Genomic DNA, 15950 nt, shown 5'->3' with positions numbered 1-15950 from the left:
CTACACCGGGGCTGGAGCAGCCCAGAGGGATCACAGTTTCTTTCTGAAACCCTCATCTCTTGCTGAATCGTACCCAGACACCCAAGCAGATGCTTTCAAAGTGCCACAGGAGCCCTGCCTCCTGCCACAGCCACACAAAAGCTGCCCTGCTCCCTGGGGGTGACCTCCTGCCCCTCCACGTGCCACCACCACTGTAGGGCACACCACGAAATCTCTCCGGCTTTTAACAAAGCAGAAACATCTGACTCCACAAATGCGTCCTGCTATGGTTTATCTCCAGTTTTTAGCATGGCTGGAGCCTTTTGCAAAGAGCCCAGAGCTCGGTTTATGCTATATTTACACTCAGCAATTTTAAGACCCTCTTCCTGGTTGCTCTCCAAGCAGTTGAGCTCCAATGTCCCTCCCTGAGTCAATGTGAAACCCCTTGGGTACCCAGCTGCAGGGGGGCAGAGGGGGCTGCCCAGCATCTCCCCTAGCCCGACTCAGCTCCTCCTCATTAGTTCTCTGAAATGTCCAGGGTGCCAGGTCTCCATGCCCCATGATTTGGGGTATTTGCATTCTAAATGTCAGGATTTGGCCAAGTTAATGTTTTAAGAGAGTTGTTGGAATGATCTATTAATGTGTACGGGGTGGGTTTGTCCTTTTGTTGCTCAGGGCCTGGAGCAGCTGTAAAAGAGGAGCCAAGAGCAGGAAGGTTTGCCAATTACATGATCCTATTGTTAATTATCTTAATTACCAAGGATATGCTGCTAGGTGACATCACCAGAGGCCTGTGCTGCAGCATTCAGGTCCCAAATCCCCAGGGCTGTGCACAGAGACTTGTCCGGACTCTTTTGAGGGCTCCTGGGCAATCGGAGATGAGCCCTGAGTGGTGCAGGGAGGACCCCATCACCCAAAGGCTCCCCAAAGCAGGAGGGAAAGAGGTGGGAGATGGGGGTACTGGGGGCACCTCTGTGCTGGGGCTCCCTGGAGCTGAGCCTGGGGATGCACCCAGCACCCCACTGGTGCTCAGGGATGCTGCAGGGGATTTATGGGGGATTTATGGGGAAATTTGAAAGGTCCCTTCTGGTTCTCCTCCGCCCGCAGCCCTGGGGCAGCTCCGGCTGGTTCGCTCCCCTCCCAGACGGTTTCATAGCCTGAAGTCGCTGTTTGCGAAGAGCAAATGTTTTACTGTCAGCTAATCCGGCTTGTTTGCAAAAGCCCTGAAGGCTCATTTTAATTGCAAGTAAATGATTCCTAACGATATAAATCAGAGCTAGCCGAGGCCAGGAGTGTTTGTGATATCTTGCACTGTAACCAGAAGTCAAGAAATGAATTACTCTCAAATTGAAAAGGGGAAGGTTTCCATCTGAAATTGGGCAAATATGAGACTTCATCAAGGAAAGATAATCACTTTGTGGGATAATAATGAGGCTTCAGCTTATCAGTTTAGCATGGAGAATCCTTAATACGCCTGTGGCGGATTTTGCTGCCGTGAACGGTGGGAGAGACAACTCAATAAGAAAACTAATGGAGAGAGAAGAGCAACGGCAGCCCCCGGCCCCAGCTCTTCCCCGGCCCAGAGGCTCAAACCCACCTGGCTCTGGAGAAAAAAATGAAAACAAATCATACAGATTGCAAAACGTCTGGCTGGGGGGCAAGGCTCTGCCTTGATGGGTCCCCACCTCCCTCTGCCAGCATGTCCCGTGTCTTATTGTGGAGGGGTAAAGGTGCTGATCCCCAAACAGGGTACCCAGCTTGCTTTCCACCAGGACCCCTGCCCAGGCTTCCAACCTGCGTGGCTGGGATCAGCAGGAGTTTTTCACTTGGCCTCAGTGCCAGCTGGATTAGCCCCAAAGAGGAAAAAACCTGACCGTGAGGGTGCAAAGGGACAGGGACATGAAACGGCCGAGGTCTGGCATGTTTAGGGTGGTGGTCCCCGTCCCACTCCTCCTGTCCGGGGGGGTCCCCAAGTGCAAGGGTCAGATTCAGACTCACAGGTGCTCAGCATCCCCTTCCCTCCCCGTCACAGACAAGGAAGCCTCAGCCGGGGCATCGCAAGGCTGTTTGGGAAGCAGCCAGCATGGCCACAGCCGTGGGCTGTCCCCAAGGGGGGTGCCGGTCCCCAAAGTCATCCTGGCCCAGGGGCTCAGCAGGAACCAGGGGCCAGCAGGAACCAGGGCTGGCTCCCGCACCTGTACATCCCCTGCTCCAGATGAGGACCCATCTTCAACCTGGGAACTCAGCTGTAGTTACTTTATAGTCCTGCTGATTTCCAATAAAATTAGGCAAAAGCTTAGATTTGAGCCAGGGACTTTGTTTTCTCAGGAGATAAATGGAAAAGAAAAGGGGGAACCTGGAACATTTTAATTTGGTTTAGCATTCAGGGAAACTTTCTTTTCCCAGACTCAGGCTGAAAATGACTCAGTATTTTCCTCCCCAAATTGCTCCCATTGTTTGCATTGATTTCCACTTGCTGATGCCTGAAGCATTGCTCACGGAGCTGCTGCCTCTTTGCATGGCTGCAACTGTCCCCTTAGAGCAGAAAAAGCCATGTATGCACTGAGCCAGCTCCCTGCCAGCCCCGGGGGCAGCTCCTCCTGCCCCAGTGGGGACAAGGCCACCCCACGGCTGGGGCCAGCTCCCAGGGCTGCTCAAGCCAGCCAGGCTGGGGGCAGAGAACCAGAAGGGACCTTTCAAATTTCCCCATAAATCCCCCACAAATCCCCTGCAGCATCCCTGAGCACCAGGATGCTGCGGGGACCCTCCCAGTGGGGTGCTGGGTGCATCCCCGGGCTCAGCTCCAGGGAGCCCCGGCACAGAGGTGCCCCCAGTACCCCCATCTCCCACCTCCTTCCCTCCTGCTTTGGGGAGCCCTTTGGGTGATGGGGTCCTCTCTGCACCACTCAGGGCTTGTCCCCCATTGCCCAGGAACCCCAGAAAGGGTCTGAGTGAATTTCCATGTGCAGCCCCAGGGATTTGGGACCTGAGACCCGCTGGGACACCTGACAGTGGATACAGAGGAGCAGGAGGGAAGGGCCGAAGCTGGCACTCAGGGTGCCAGCCTCAGGGAGAGGCAGACACCCCGTCTGCCTGCTGCAGGAGGGTCCCAGGTGAGGGTCCCATGGGGAGACCAGCCACAGCCCAACTGTGCCCAGGGAGCGCAAACGAGGCTTTGATGAAGCTTTCATCAGCATAGTGGCTGTGATGTACAATGGAGAGGGCTGCGGAGCTGAGCTTAGTGTGGCATTGACTCGTCCCCGGCAAACAAAGGGCCCAGACCAAGCACGGTATCTGCGTTAATCCCTGCTCCGTCTGTGCAGCGCTGGACTGGCAGGATGAGCTGCCCGACCAGGGGACGCTGCCAGGATTGGGGCCGCAGCGGGAGCACCACGCAGCCCCTGCATGGCGAGTTCCCCATGTGCTGGGAGAGTGTCAGCACCAGCATGGGTCCTGAGGGCAGGTGAGGCTTGTCCTGGCTGGGTCAGCTCCAATGTCACCAGCATACCCCGGGGACACGGCCAGGCAAAGGCACAGGGCACCCATCCCACCACGGCCACGCACGAGGACGTGAGCAGGCAGTGGGACTGGCCGGACACTGAGGGTCGCTGCAACGGGAGGTTTTTCACTGCAGAGCTGCCGGACCTGTTGGCCAAAGAGCTCACGCATCATGCTTGGTTTGCCCAAATGGCACCTGGTAATTTGCATACAATTAAAAGTGGGCTATAATTGCCCCGACTGTACAATCTTGGGCTGTCAGGAGGATAAAGCCAGGCTGGCCAGCACGGAGAGCCGGGCGCTGAGCCAGGCAGCGGGTTTGCAGCCACTGGGGCCGTGCCAGCTCGTCTCGCTGTGCCCTGACCTCCCCGCTCAGAGCCCAGGACACAAATGCGCTTCCCATGGAGCATCTCCCCCCGGCCGGGACGGGACTCCTGGCCCCCCCCAGGCAGGGGTGGTGGCCGGGGGCAGCCGGCTGGGGAGCGGGTGCAGCTGCTGCTGAGCGAAGCTGTGGGTTCATTACCAACCTTTTCAAAACCCGTGCTTAAAAATATCCCCCGCTCGCACGGGCTGGCTCAGCTGCACGGCTGGTCCTCATCTCCCTCTTGGGATATAAATAGCCGGCACTGAATAGCAACGCTGGCCCAGCACTTTTCACGCTGCTGCACAAGAGGGAATGGTGGCACGAGCCCCGATGGGTGGCCGGGGACGTTTGCCGAGCAGCCCGGCTGCGTCCCACCAAGTTGGGCTCTTCCAGCCAAGACCTCAAAGCAAAATGCAATCAGGGGAGAAGCCAGGAAAAGAGGCTGGTGCAGTTTTGGGGTGAGGGTCGAGGACGAGAGCCGTCCCTGCTGGCTGAGGTCTGCAAACCCCTCCTGGCCCCTCGGGACCTGCCCCAGGGATGGTGTCGGCGAGGGGAGCCATTCCTGAACAAACTTGGCTTTCCTTTCACAAGGTTTCACAGGCTTTTGGGGGAAATGGGTGATTTTGTGATGAATTTTGTGGCAAAATTAGAAATTTGCCATTTGCAGAAGAGGGCTCTCCTGCATTACGGTCCTTTGGTGGCGGTGGATGAAGATTCTCCCACACCATGTGTCCTCCAGCAACCCCTGATATCAGGGAAGGTTGAGGTACCCAGGAGGAAAGAAAATAGATGCTAAAACAAAAGAAAAATTATTTTTCATTTTTTATCTTCTACCAAGAGCCTGGTATTTAATAATGAAGGAGAGTCAGATGCTTAGATATGCCCTTATTAAACGAAAGGTGTAAATGTCTTTGCTTAATCCACTGTGCAGCTACCAGGCTAAACACAGGGCAAAATATTTTAACACCTTTTCTGAACAAGCAGATGCTCTTGTTATTCTCCAGTGCAGCTGCAGCTTCCTCTGTCCAGGAAGCTCCTCATCTGCTTCATCACAGCCCCCCCCAGACTAACCCCTGTGTCCTGCCAGGAATTCATCATTAGTCTCCACGTATCAAGGAGATGATCCATCACGCAAAGGGAAGAGGAGGAAAAGTCCACGTGAAACCTGCTCTCATCGTGGCAGCACACCACGTCCTTGCAAGCAAATTAGTCACAGTGCCACCAAGAGATGCCGTGAAATAACCCTGGGTGCTCAGTGGGCTAATCTAAGCAGGAGGAAAAATTCATGCCCAAAGGCAAGATGAAGAGTTTCTTGGTTGTAAATGATATTTTTGAATTGGGGGTGAAGTTTCTTCTGGGAAAGGGTTGGAAAAATCTGCTGCAAACTCGGAAAACTCTCATATCTCTATCACTGCGCATCCGAGCTGGGGCTTGGCTGCAGAGAACCGCCAGCGATGGCTTTGATGGCACAGGCAGGGGCTGTACTGGAGGGTGACACTGAAACTGGGGGTCCCTTTCACCCCGTGTCCCTCCAAGCCGGAATCAGTGGCTCTGGCTGTGTCACGACGCAGAGCGGATGGGGACAGCCTCTGTGGTGATGGGAGCTGATCTCTGCAGCCCTCGGGGTCTCCACCACCGCGTGGGGTCTGGGATGCTTGCTTTTGCTCTGTCTCCTACTCATTTCTATCAGCAGCAGAAGTCCTCCTTCATTTAATCCAGAAGAGAGGGGCATTTAATCACTCGTGTTTCCTCTGCTTAAATTGTCTCCCCTTCCAGTGTCTCTGCTAGAGAAAAGGGGATGGTCTGACCTGGCCGCCTGCTTCGATGGCCAAGCAGATGTCATGCAAGCTTGCAGGCATCCCTGTTGTGTTTGGCCATATTACTTACACCCTTTAAAAAGTACTTTTCCATGAAAAACGGTCATCTCATAACCAGGAAAACAAGGCAAAGCTCAATTTTGGGCGTCCCTGCTGAGGGAGGGCTGAATCGGTGCCCAGACTGGGAAAGGCTGTCCCAGAGTGAGACACTAGGAAGGGCCACAAGCCCCCTCATGACCAGAGATGGCCTTCGCCTCTGTCCCCAAGCCAAAAAAAGCTGCAACTTGGTATGATTTCATGAGTCATCCCCAGCTCATGAATCGCTGCTGCTCCCCGGGTTTATCATTTTGTTAAGAATGGGCTCTTGCTTGTTCCTCTCCTGAAGGCACGGCGGGGCAGCAGCCAGGGCAGGGTGGGAGGAGACGCCTGGGCCGGGCTCTGCGGCCACCCCTCTGGAGAAGACATCTCTCTTCCTAGTTAAGGCATCAAGCCAAAATAAGCCCTGCCAGTGTGACTCTCCTTTGAATCTCTAGCCACTTTCAGGAAACCTGAAATGGTGGTTACACTCACATCATAAGAAGATTATTTCTTTTCTACACTGGGCTTATTGCCTGCACACAGTTGGTTACTAATCGTATCTTTTTAGCTAGTTAACTTGGGCGTTTATCGGTCTGAGCCCTCACTTTTATCAGATCTCAGTCTTCCTGAACCAATGAGCATCTCTTACACTTCCTGGGCTCCCTGGAAGATCTCTGCCGCTTATTTTAAATGTGCTGAAATGATGCCAGGCTTGGTGAAACTGCCTCTTCTGGAAATCCCTGCAGCTCTGAGAGATGCTTCCCAGCCCAGTGCATGAATGGGAGCAAGCGGCACCGAAAAGCCTCACACCCACCATGCCACAGCCCCAGGGCAAAACCTGATCCTGGGCGATGCAGGGTCCTTGCAGAACTTCAGGGAGTGTTAAAGCAATTGCAGGGGGCAGCGAGAGAGGAGAAAGCTGCTCCTGCAGCCCGGGCTGCACAGTGCATGGTCCCCATGTGCAAACACACGTGCGCCCACATACATGGCACACACACACACTCTGCATGTTGGACTCAGAGCTATAGTTCTTCTTGCTCATGGTGTGCCCCAGATGATTCTCTTGGTGCCCTGAGTGATGAGGAGATGCCATGGTCGATGCTCCCCTGGTCCCCAGGTCCTCGGCAGGGTGAGGGCAAACGGTCTTCTTTCATGGGTGACCGGAGCAGGAGTCACCGACGAGGAGGAGCCGCACATGGCTCAGAGGAGCAAGCCCTCTGCCAGCACGTCCATGACCAGGTCCCAGCTGCAAAACTCCTCCAGCCCGGGGGGGTCACGGCAAAGCCACCATCCCTGCATCCCCCCCAGGAGAGCTGCCCCAGGAGAGTGTTGCCATTGCAGCCCTGGCAGCACAGGTCAGGAGCTGCAATTTATTTTGCTGGCTCAGCAAGATACAGCCAGCTCCTGGGGCTGCACCTTGCCTCCATGGCTTTTGGCAAAGCCCCAGCGCTGCCTGTGCTGTGGGGTGAAAATGAGCCTGGAGCCCAGCGTGCAGCTACAGCTACAACCGGAGCTCCGCTTTGAACACCCGAAGTGCTGGGGAGTGCTACATCCCCAAGCAGCTCCAATGGGGCATGCGAAATGAGCAGCCGTTTTCTCCCTGAACCACCCTGCTTCAATTCCTCGCTTGCAAAATAGAGATGAAGATACCTCGGTACATGGCAAGGGAGCTGGGAAAATAGATGGGTTGTTTGAGAAGTGCTCAGAGACTAACGACGAGCGCCACGTGGCAGCCCGGGTGGAAATCAATAGCCTCTGCTCCACTGAGCAGTGTGAAACCTGGGTACCAAAGTGATGCTCACTGCTCTGCATCCTTCACGGCCAATCCTTACGGCATGCAGGCAGAGCAACGTGCATGAAGGGCTGGATCCTGCCGCATGCCATCCTCATCTTGGCATTTCACGGCTTGGCTGTGTTTGTCTCTGCAACCCGAAGAAATCCTTTTAGGTAGGAGAGCACACAGCTTTGAAGATCTCTTTGGAAGCATCATCACCGCCAAGATTTAATACACACAAAGGTATTTCCTCAGCTGCCGGTGTCGGGCACGCCGTGGTACGCAAGGGTTAACAGCGCAGCCAAACCCCTGCTCGGGTTTATTTTCTTAATTTAAAATAAGCTTTTTTCACGGGAAGCGGCTGGGTGCGTGGAGCGAAACTCATCACTCCAGGGATGCTCAGCACTGCTGAAGCCAATTTCAGGAGTAAATATGTATTTTTAATGTATTTCTTTTTATGAGGCAGAAAGGCGACATGGCTGGATGGTGGAGAAGTTACCTGAGCTAATGGCCCAGCTGGAGCTCTTCCAACCAGCCTGTTTAAGGAAATGGATAGTTTTGAGCCTTGCTTGGGCTTTAAATGCTTTTAAATATATCTGTGCTATTTACCTGCTTTCTCAGTCCCTGCCACGGTGAAGGAGATGGGTTCTCCTGGCCCGGCCCATGCTTGGGTGGGAAGAGAAGGCCAAAAGATGCTGAAGGTGGACCCGGTCATGGACGTGCTGGCAAAGGGCTTGCTTCTCTGAGCCGTGCATGATGCACAGCAGCAGAGGAGCCGCCAGCTCCTGGTCCATGGTTTGCCCCCAGGGAGACAAGGACTTTCCCCGCCAGGCAGAGACCGACCAGCTTGTCACCCTCCATGGGGGCCACCTCTGGCACGGGCTGCTTGGAGTGGGACTTCAGCGGGTGTTTAGAGGTCCTTGCACTTCCAGCTGGATCCAGAGTCCCTTGTGGACATTGGGCTTCTTCCCACCACCAGCGATGAACTCTGTAAGAGGTTTTTAGCCTCCTTTGTGCCTTCCTACCGGCTCTGTACCTCCACGCAGGGAAGGAAGCAGCACTGTCGGTGAGCCAACATGATAATTAGTCTTTTCATTTGGGCCCTGCTACGTCTAGATCAGTCTATGGATTATGTGTGGATTGGCTTTGTGTGGCAAGGTTTTGGTAGTGACGGGGGGGTTACAGGGGTGGCTTCTGTGAGAAGCTGCTGGAAGCTTCCCCTGTGTCCGACAGAGCCAATGCCAGCCGGCTCTAAGATGGACCCGCCGCCAGCCAAGGCCGAGCCAATCAGCAATAGCAGTAATGCCTCTGTGATAACAGATTTAAGAAGGGAAAAAAAGTTGCAGCAGGCACAGAAACGGCAGCCGGAGAGAGGAGTGAGAACATGTAAGAGAAACAACCCTGCAGACCCCCAGGTCAGTGAAGAAGGAGGGGGAGGAGATGCTCCAGGTGCCAGAGCAGAGATTCCCCTGCAGCCCGTGGGGAAGACCATGGTGAGGCAGGCTGTCCCCCTGCAGTCCATGGAGGTCCACGGTGGAGCAGATATCCACCTGCAGCCCGTGGAGGACCCCACGCTGGAGCAGGTGGGTTCCCGAAGGAGGCTGTGACCCCGTGGGAAGCCCATGCTGGAGCAGGCTCCTGGCAGGACCTGCGGATCTGTGGAGAGAGGAGCCCACGCTGGAGCAGGTTTTCTGGCAGGACTTGTGACCCCATGGGGGACCCACGCTGGAGCAGTGTGCTCCTGAAGGACTGCAGCCCGTGGAAGGGACCCACGCTGGAGCAGTCCGTGAAGAACTGCAGCCTGTGGGAAGGACCCACGTTGGAGAAGTTTGTGGAGGACTGTCTCCCGTGGGAGGGACCCCACGCTGGAGCAGGGGAAGAGTGTGAGGAGTCCTGCCCCTGAGGAGGATGAAGCAGCAGAAATAACGTGTGATGAACTGACTGTAAACCCCATTCCCTGTCCCCCTGCACCACTGTGGGGGGGTAGGTAGAGAATCCGGGAGTGAAGTTGTGCCCGGGAAGAAAGGAGGGGTGGAGGGAAGGTGTTCTGAGATTTGGTTTTATTTCTCATTATCCTACTCTGGTTGATTGGCAATAAATTGAGTTAATTTTCCCCAAGTTGAGTCTGTTTTGCCCGTGACGGTAATTGGTGAGTGATCTCTCCTGTCCTTATCTTGACTCACGAGCCCTTTGTTATATTTTCTCTCCCCTGTCCAGCTGAGGAGGGGGGAGTGATAGAACAGCTTTGGTGGGCACCTGGTGTTCAGCCAGGGTCAACCTGCCACAACGTGATATTCTGCCATTTCTTAAACACATTGGGTGCTTCTGCTCTCCTCTCATCTGGAGAAGAGCCTCTCACCAGCCCAGACACCCGACCCTGGTCTCCAGGCTGGCAGCCCCTCTCCTCTTATCTTGCCCAGATCTCTCTCCTCCCGCAATGTCTCCTCACTCCTTGAGAAACTCACGGCAATTCCTTTCTTGAGCACCTTAGTGGAAACCACCAGCTCTCTGCAGCAGGAGAACTTTGCATCCAACGATGGCCTCATGCCCGGGTGGTGATGGGTGACTGAGGCATGGGGTGGTTGGCCAGCAATACACTGAAGCCAGCTTTGATGTGCTTTGCAGGAGGTTGTTGGGCATTTGCTTGGCAAAATCATCTCTCCAAGCATCACAGAGAGGGTGAATGTTTCAGAGCCATGCTTACAGCTATTAACACAGGGCCAAAATCCAAAGGGACTCGGAATTTAGACCCGTATAAATGAGTGCAAGGTTTAGTTTGACAGTGAGAGCCTGCCTCAGTGATGCTGCTGAGGATTCCCGGATGGAGCTGGTTGCACATGGTGGGAACAGCCACCCATCCCACCCGTGGAGGAGAGCCCTCTGCGAGGTCCAGAGCCACTGGCACTCGGTTTGGCCACCCTGCGAGGCAGCTTTCAGCAGCACGATGACGAACTTTGAGCCGCGGCGCTGATCTGATCACAGAGCCCAGGAGATGAAGGTGCTGCTTAGAGAAAATAGCTCTTCAGTTAAATCCCCCTGCGGGACTGTGTCCAAACAGCTTCAATAACCTTTTCAGCCCCACGACAAGCTTGAAAATAAAATTCCAGCAATGGATTTAAGCAAGGGTGTCTTTGTTAGGCTGGATGATGAAATAGTGGTGTGCTGCTTTCAGGTCCCCATCCCTCCCTCTGATGTGGCTTTCAATTAGCTCCGGCGCAGGTTCAGCTGCTCCCACTGAGCTGGGAATGAAAGAGCCGAGATGCAAGACAGCGGCCCCATGCCGGGTGGGCCAGGAACGCGGTGGAGAGCTGCCCTGGGGGCATGGGGGGAGCTCCCTGGGACCCTCGGGGGAGCCCTGGCCGGCGGCTGGGCACCTCGCAGCCCCTCGGTGCGAGCGGTGCATGCTCCCCGCTCGCTGTGCACGCTCCCTGGCTAATTGGGTCAACTGTGGATGGCCACCACTGGCCACATCGAGGGACTGGGGTGGGGATAAGCAGCTTTGCTGTGTGTCAGTGCCAATGCCTCCTGGCTTCCATCTTCTGTGGGGTCCATGCTTGGGAAAAGGTCAAGGACAGAGTCTGACTGCAGCAGAGGAGGAAGAAGGGTGAGGAAGAGGAGCCAGGAGCAGCATCCCAGGGCACGCTATGCCTTCCACGCACAGACTGCTCAGATGCACCAGGACCTTGGGAACCCCTTCAACGTTCATGCGAGGAGGACCAGCAGCAGTGTGCCAGGCTCAGGAGGGCACATTGCATCTGCAAATTAGTGCCCGAGCAGCTGCTATCCCACTCCAGCGATGCATCCCATCACGGATACTCAACGGCACAGCCGGGCACCAGCTACGTGGTGCTGGCAGCTCTATCTGGCAAGGACAGTGCTGAGGAGAGTGAGCCAGGATGGAGCATCCCAGCCTGCCTTCATCTCCTCCCAATTAGCAGAGGAGACGATGAACCCAAGACTTTGCCACTCTCCAAGAGGATGCACTGCGCAGAGACGCGTGCCCAGTACAAGGCTGTGCTGGGAGCCAAGGAAGTCATAAAAACAGCTTATTTGCCTCTTAGAACTGCTCTCCCAAATGAGACACTCACCCGGCTCCTTGTTGGGAACTCCTCGTTAAAGGCTCGGTCAGGACTCTCCGACGGGCTCAAACGCGTGGGCACAGCTCAGAGCCGCAGCCTCCGGGCACAACACACCCTCCCACTGCCTGCCTGCTGGCACAGGGTCCACAGAAGCCCCCAGCCCCTTCCCCACACTGGGTGGGCATATATATATAGATACATGTATATATGTGTACATATATACATAAAATGCTTATTTCCCCCATCATGGCCTTATTCCGGCATTTGAGGGGCCATGGGTACTGCAGGGCACAGCAAGGCTGCAGTCCCCTGGGGGGGACGTGGCCCGCAGGCAGCCGGAGCTGCGGGCTGGCAGGGATGTCCTCCCCACCACGGCTTCCGTGTCTCCCTGTGCCTGCAGGCATCCTTACAACCCTGCCCGGTCCTACCTTGACGGCTGCTCTCTCAAGGAATGTGTTGGAAGATCCCGGCAAGCAAATGGCCAGGATTTTGCTGCACCCGCTGAAGGGAATCGGGGGAAATTCCCCAAATAAGGAACATCTGGGGCTTATGTTTTCCCCGAAATCAATAAAAGGGGATTTTAGTGGGAACACAGTGAGGCACCTCTTGCAGCAAGCAAAGACCCTCCCTCGCCCTGTGGTACCCATCCCACGGTGACACCGGGGTGCTCTGAGGACCATTGCCCCACCACAGGCACAGCCCTGATGGGCACTGCTGAGGATGCGGGACTCACATGGAGGACGTCAGGAAGGGTGAAATGCTGCTTGTGCCAAGGGAAATTATACAGGTGGGCTGAGATTTTTGTCTCTCCCCACGGTCTCCGGCTGAGGTAAACCAGTGGTGTTCAGCTGCAGTGGCAGTGCCTGCACTCAGACCCCAGCATGTGCCTCGGCACCTCTCCAGGGCTGCCGGGAGCCACTCCATGTTTCCCTAAAGGGGCTTGGGGAGAAAAAAAATCACTATTTTCCCCCTGTAAATGACAAGAAGGACCAAGACAGACCAGCTCAGAAACTCACTGAAAAATAGAGTATTTTATATATATTTCTATATAAAAGAAAGATTATATTTCTGTATAATCTATATATAGAAAAAATATGTATTGTTTACCATGATGTGACTTAGAGCCTTTCCAGCTCCAGGGGCATGCACGCTGTACCTGCTGTCCACCCTGAACTTGCCACGTGCCCAGCTCTCTTGCCAGGGTCATCACCATGTTTCTTGACATGCACGTGGGTTCATGGGTTTTGGGGGGCTGACATCCTACCCCATCCTCATCATACCCATCCCTCGTACATCGTACCCATGGCATCCCTACCCCAGTGGGCACAAGGTCCTCCCGGGAACAGGGATGTTATGGGACTTCTCACCTGCCCTTGATGACCGCAAGGCAGAAGCTGGCCGTGGCCAGTGCATGGCCCAGCCATGGGGCTGGGTACCCCCACGCCGCTGCGTGGCTACAGGGACAGCAGCAATGCCGGAGGGCCTTTTGCCGTCCCGAAGCAGGGATGCTGGCCATCCCATGGGACACCTGGGGGCTCTGGGGACCTAGCAGAGTGGTGATGCTGTTCTCACAAGCTTGCACTGGGACAGCATTTGGGGACAGCCCACCTTTCCCTGCTGGATTCTGGCCTTGGAGGAACTGGATGCTTCCTTGCAGCCTGTTGAGGTCTGCAAACATCTGCAGAGGTGGAGGTGAAGGAGCTTGGAGAAGCCCCTAAACACTGGTATGCACCCGAACGGAGTCAAGCAGCACAGTGGCAGCCATCTGAGCAGCCAGAGCCTGGAGCCAAGGCATGCGAAGGAGCCTGGGGGATGCTCCTGTGCTCCCTGGGGGATCCTCCTGTGGTCCCATCCATGGCACACACGGGGACTTTAACGAGAAATTGCTCGTTAATGCATGCAGAGCTTTGTGATTATTGAGCTACAGTGTGACATACTCTGCTGACATGTTACAGGGCTTAGAAATAAATACAAGACACAACTCTTTAGGTTTACAGTGTGAGGGGGCTGCTAATCTGCCAGGGGTATTTTGTCTCACCAGGCTCCAGGGCTGCAGCCAGCAAAGGCTTTGCACCTTTTGTGTGCAAATTAAATATCAGCTGAAACATAATTCTTTCTGCCTGCTAATTTGGGGTCAAGGGGTGCCACATTATTGCCTTGTGTAGTTTGTTTGCTCCTTTTCCCCTGCACTCCAGTAAACCCCTTTGCTAGAGCTGCACCTCCCCTCTCCTCCCAGGAGCTTGCTGCACCCATGCCTACCGGGGAGCACCGAGCATCCTCACCATCACTTTTAAGGACAGCGCATCAGTTTTGCAGTGCATGAAGCTAGCTGCCATGAGACGGGGATGCTGCCACCATCCCCAACCCTCCCCAAACACCCCATGGGGTCCCCCTGTGCCACCAAAAACCATTGCCAGCTGCAATGGCTCAGTGCAGGCAGGAATACGTGCAATAACCCAGTCAAGATGCAGAGTTCAGAAATTATTACAGGCACCTCCAAATCCTTCAGGGTGGTTACCCTAATAAACCCCAGGTGAACTTCTCTGTAGCTGCGAGCAGCACTAGCCTGGCTGGATGTGCAGAAAGGGGACAGGGGGACAGCAGGAAAACCCCAATGGTTTCATCCGTGCTAAGCCCAGAGCCCCGCTGCCTCCTGCAGAGCAGGGGTGACGTGCCACAGCCTTGTCCCAAAGCCGGTGGTCTGTCCAGGAGGGACTTCCCAGGACAAGCCGTACCCACGTGCACAAAGGTGGCAAAGAGATAGAAGGGATGAAGGCTTCCTTCCCCAGGCAGGGTGCCTCTGCCTGCATCCCCCAATGACCCTGCCAGGCTGTGATGCTCTTTCCACAGCTCCCTGCTTAATTATCTCTGTGCTGCCGGTAATAACTGGGGTGGTTCGTCTGTTTTACCCTTTTCCTCCAAAGAGCATCGCCTGCTGCAGCTGGCTCTGTGGCTCTGCCTCTAGGCTGTGACTCATGTCCCCTTGTGTTTGCTCTCTGACGGGCACTGCTGGTGCAGGCTAGCCATGTCAGTCCCCTCTGATAGGTACAGGACAGAGTATTTAATCCAGCCTGAAGTCTCCTGGGGTATTTAGGCTCTTGCACTGCAGTGGGACATGTCCTGCCTTGTCTCTCCAGGCATTTGTAGGGGTTTAGCAGAAGAGGGAGGATGAGAGAGGGCTGGAAAAGGTGCTTGCACAGGATCCAGGTCACAGCTGGGCACTTGCTTCCATCACACTGTGGTTTTGGCCAAAGTTTTGTACCCAGGGCTCAGACTTAGCATGTTGGTAGCTACTTCCTCAGCTGACTGACAGGGCTCGTGCAGCCCACGGCGGGTCGTGCCGAGGCCCCCATCCAGGCTGGCAGCAGGGATGTGGGCAAGGAGGAGCAGGGTGCCCTGCCTGACCCTGTGCAACCTCAGCTGGGGGTTCTGAGCCCTGAGGCTGCTGGAAGAGAGCGTGGGTTTGATTCACAGGGATGAACAAGGCTGCATACAAGGTAGAAGAGAATCCACCCCCCCCCCCCCAGCTTACGCACCTAACTCGTCACCCTATGCACTCCCACTTGCTCACCCTGGGTGACACGTTGGTGATTTGCCACTGCATTTTGGTAGAAGAAGAGCTGAGAAACCAAGCAAGCCCACATTTCCCGATGGAGGAGGGTCCCATCCCCAAGGATTTGACCTTGGGAAGCACCCAGACTGGTATCCAGGGAAGCAGTTTTCCAAGGGTACAGCAAAAGCCAGGTCAGGGACAGCGTTGTGGCCTCAGTCCTGCTGGGTCCCCCTCCAGATGGGGTCACCTCTGCCAACCAGTGAAAACCCCAAACCCAACCCCTCGGTGCATGTAACGCTGTGGCCCCACATAGGAGCTGTGCTGGCCCCAGCAAAATCACTGCCTAGGCAGACAGAGATGCAGATGCTTCACTCCAGAAGGCCAGTCCAGAGCCAAGGCTATAACCCCGGTGTCCAAACAGAGATGCTGCCCCTCGGCCATATGGTTTTGCCTCTTGCTTCATCCAACGCGCGGCGGTGGGTGATGGAAGTCCCTTGATCGATACTCACCAAAGCCCATGCCGAGCCTGCTTTCGATTTCAGTGGGCGCTGGATCAAACTCGCGGTCCCCAGACTTCATCCAGCCAAAACACACAAGTGACGCTGCTCCAATGCATCTGGGCTGCTGCTTGGCTCCCTGCTAGAGATCGTGTTTGAGTGGGTTTATTTAAGAGAACACTAGTGTTTTGCTGATTGAAGGCAGGAAGACCAATTTTTCTCTCATCTCAATAAATGTAAGTTCCACTTGCTCCCAAGTTGACCTAATAATTGTAATTCTAAATAAAATGTAAATGTATTGGCTGCTGGTA

This window comes from Harpia harpyja, chromosome 20 (assembly GCF_026419915.1).
Source record: "Harpia harpyja isolate bHarHar1 chromosome 20, bHarHar1 primary haplotype, whole genome shotgun sequence".
Taxonomy (NCBI): domain Eukaryota; kingdom Metazoa; phylum Chordata; class Aves; order Accipitriformes; family Accipitridae; genus Harpia; species Harpia harpyja.
Note: the sequence above shows the minus strand (reverse complement) of the source record.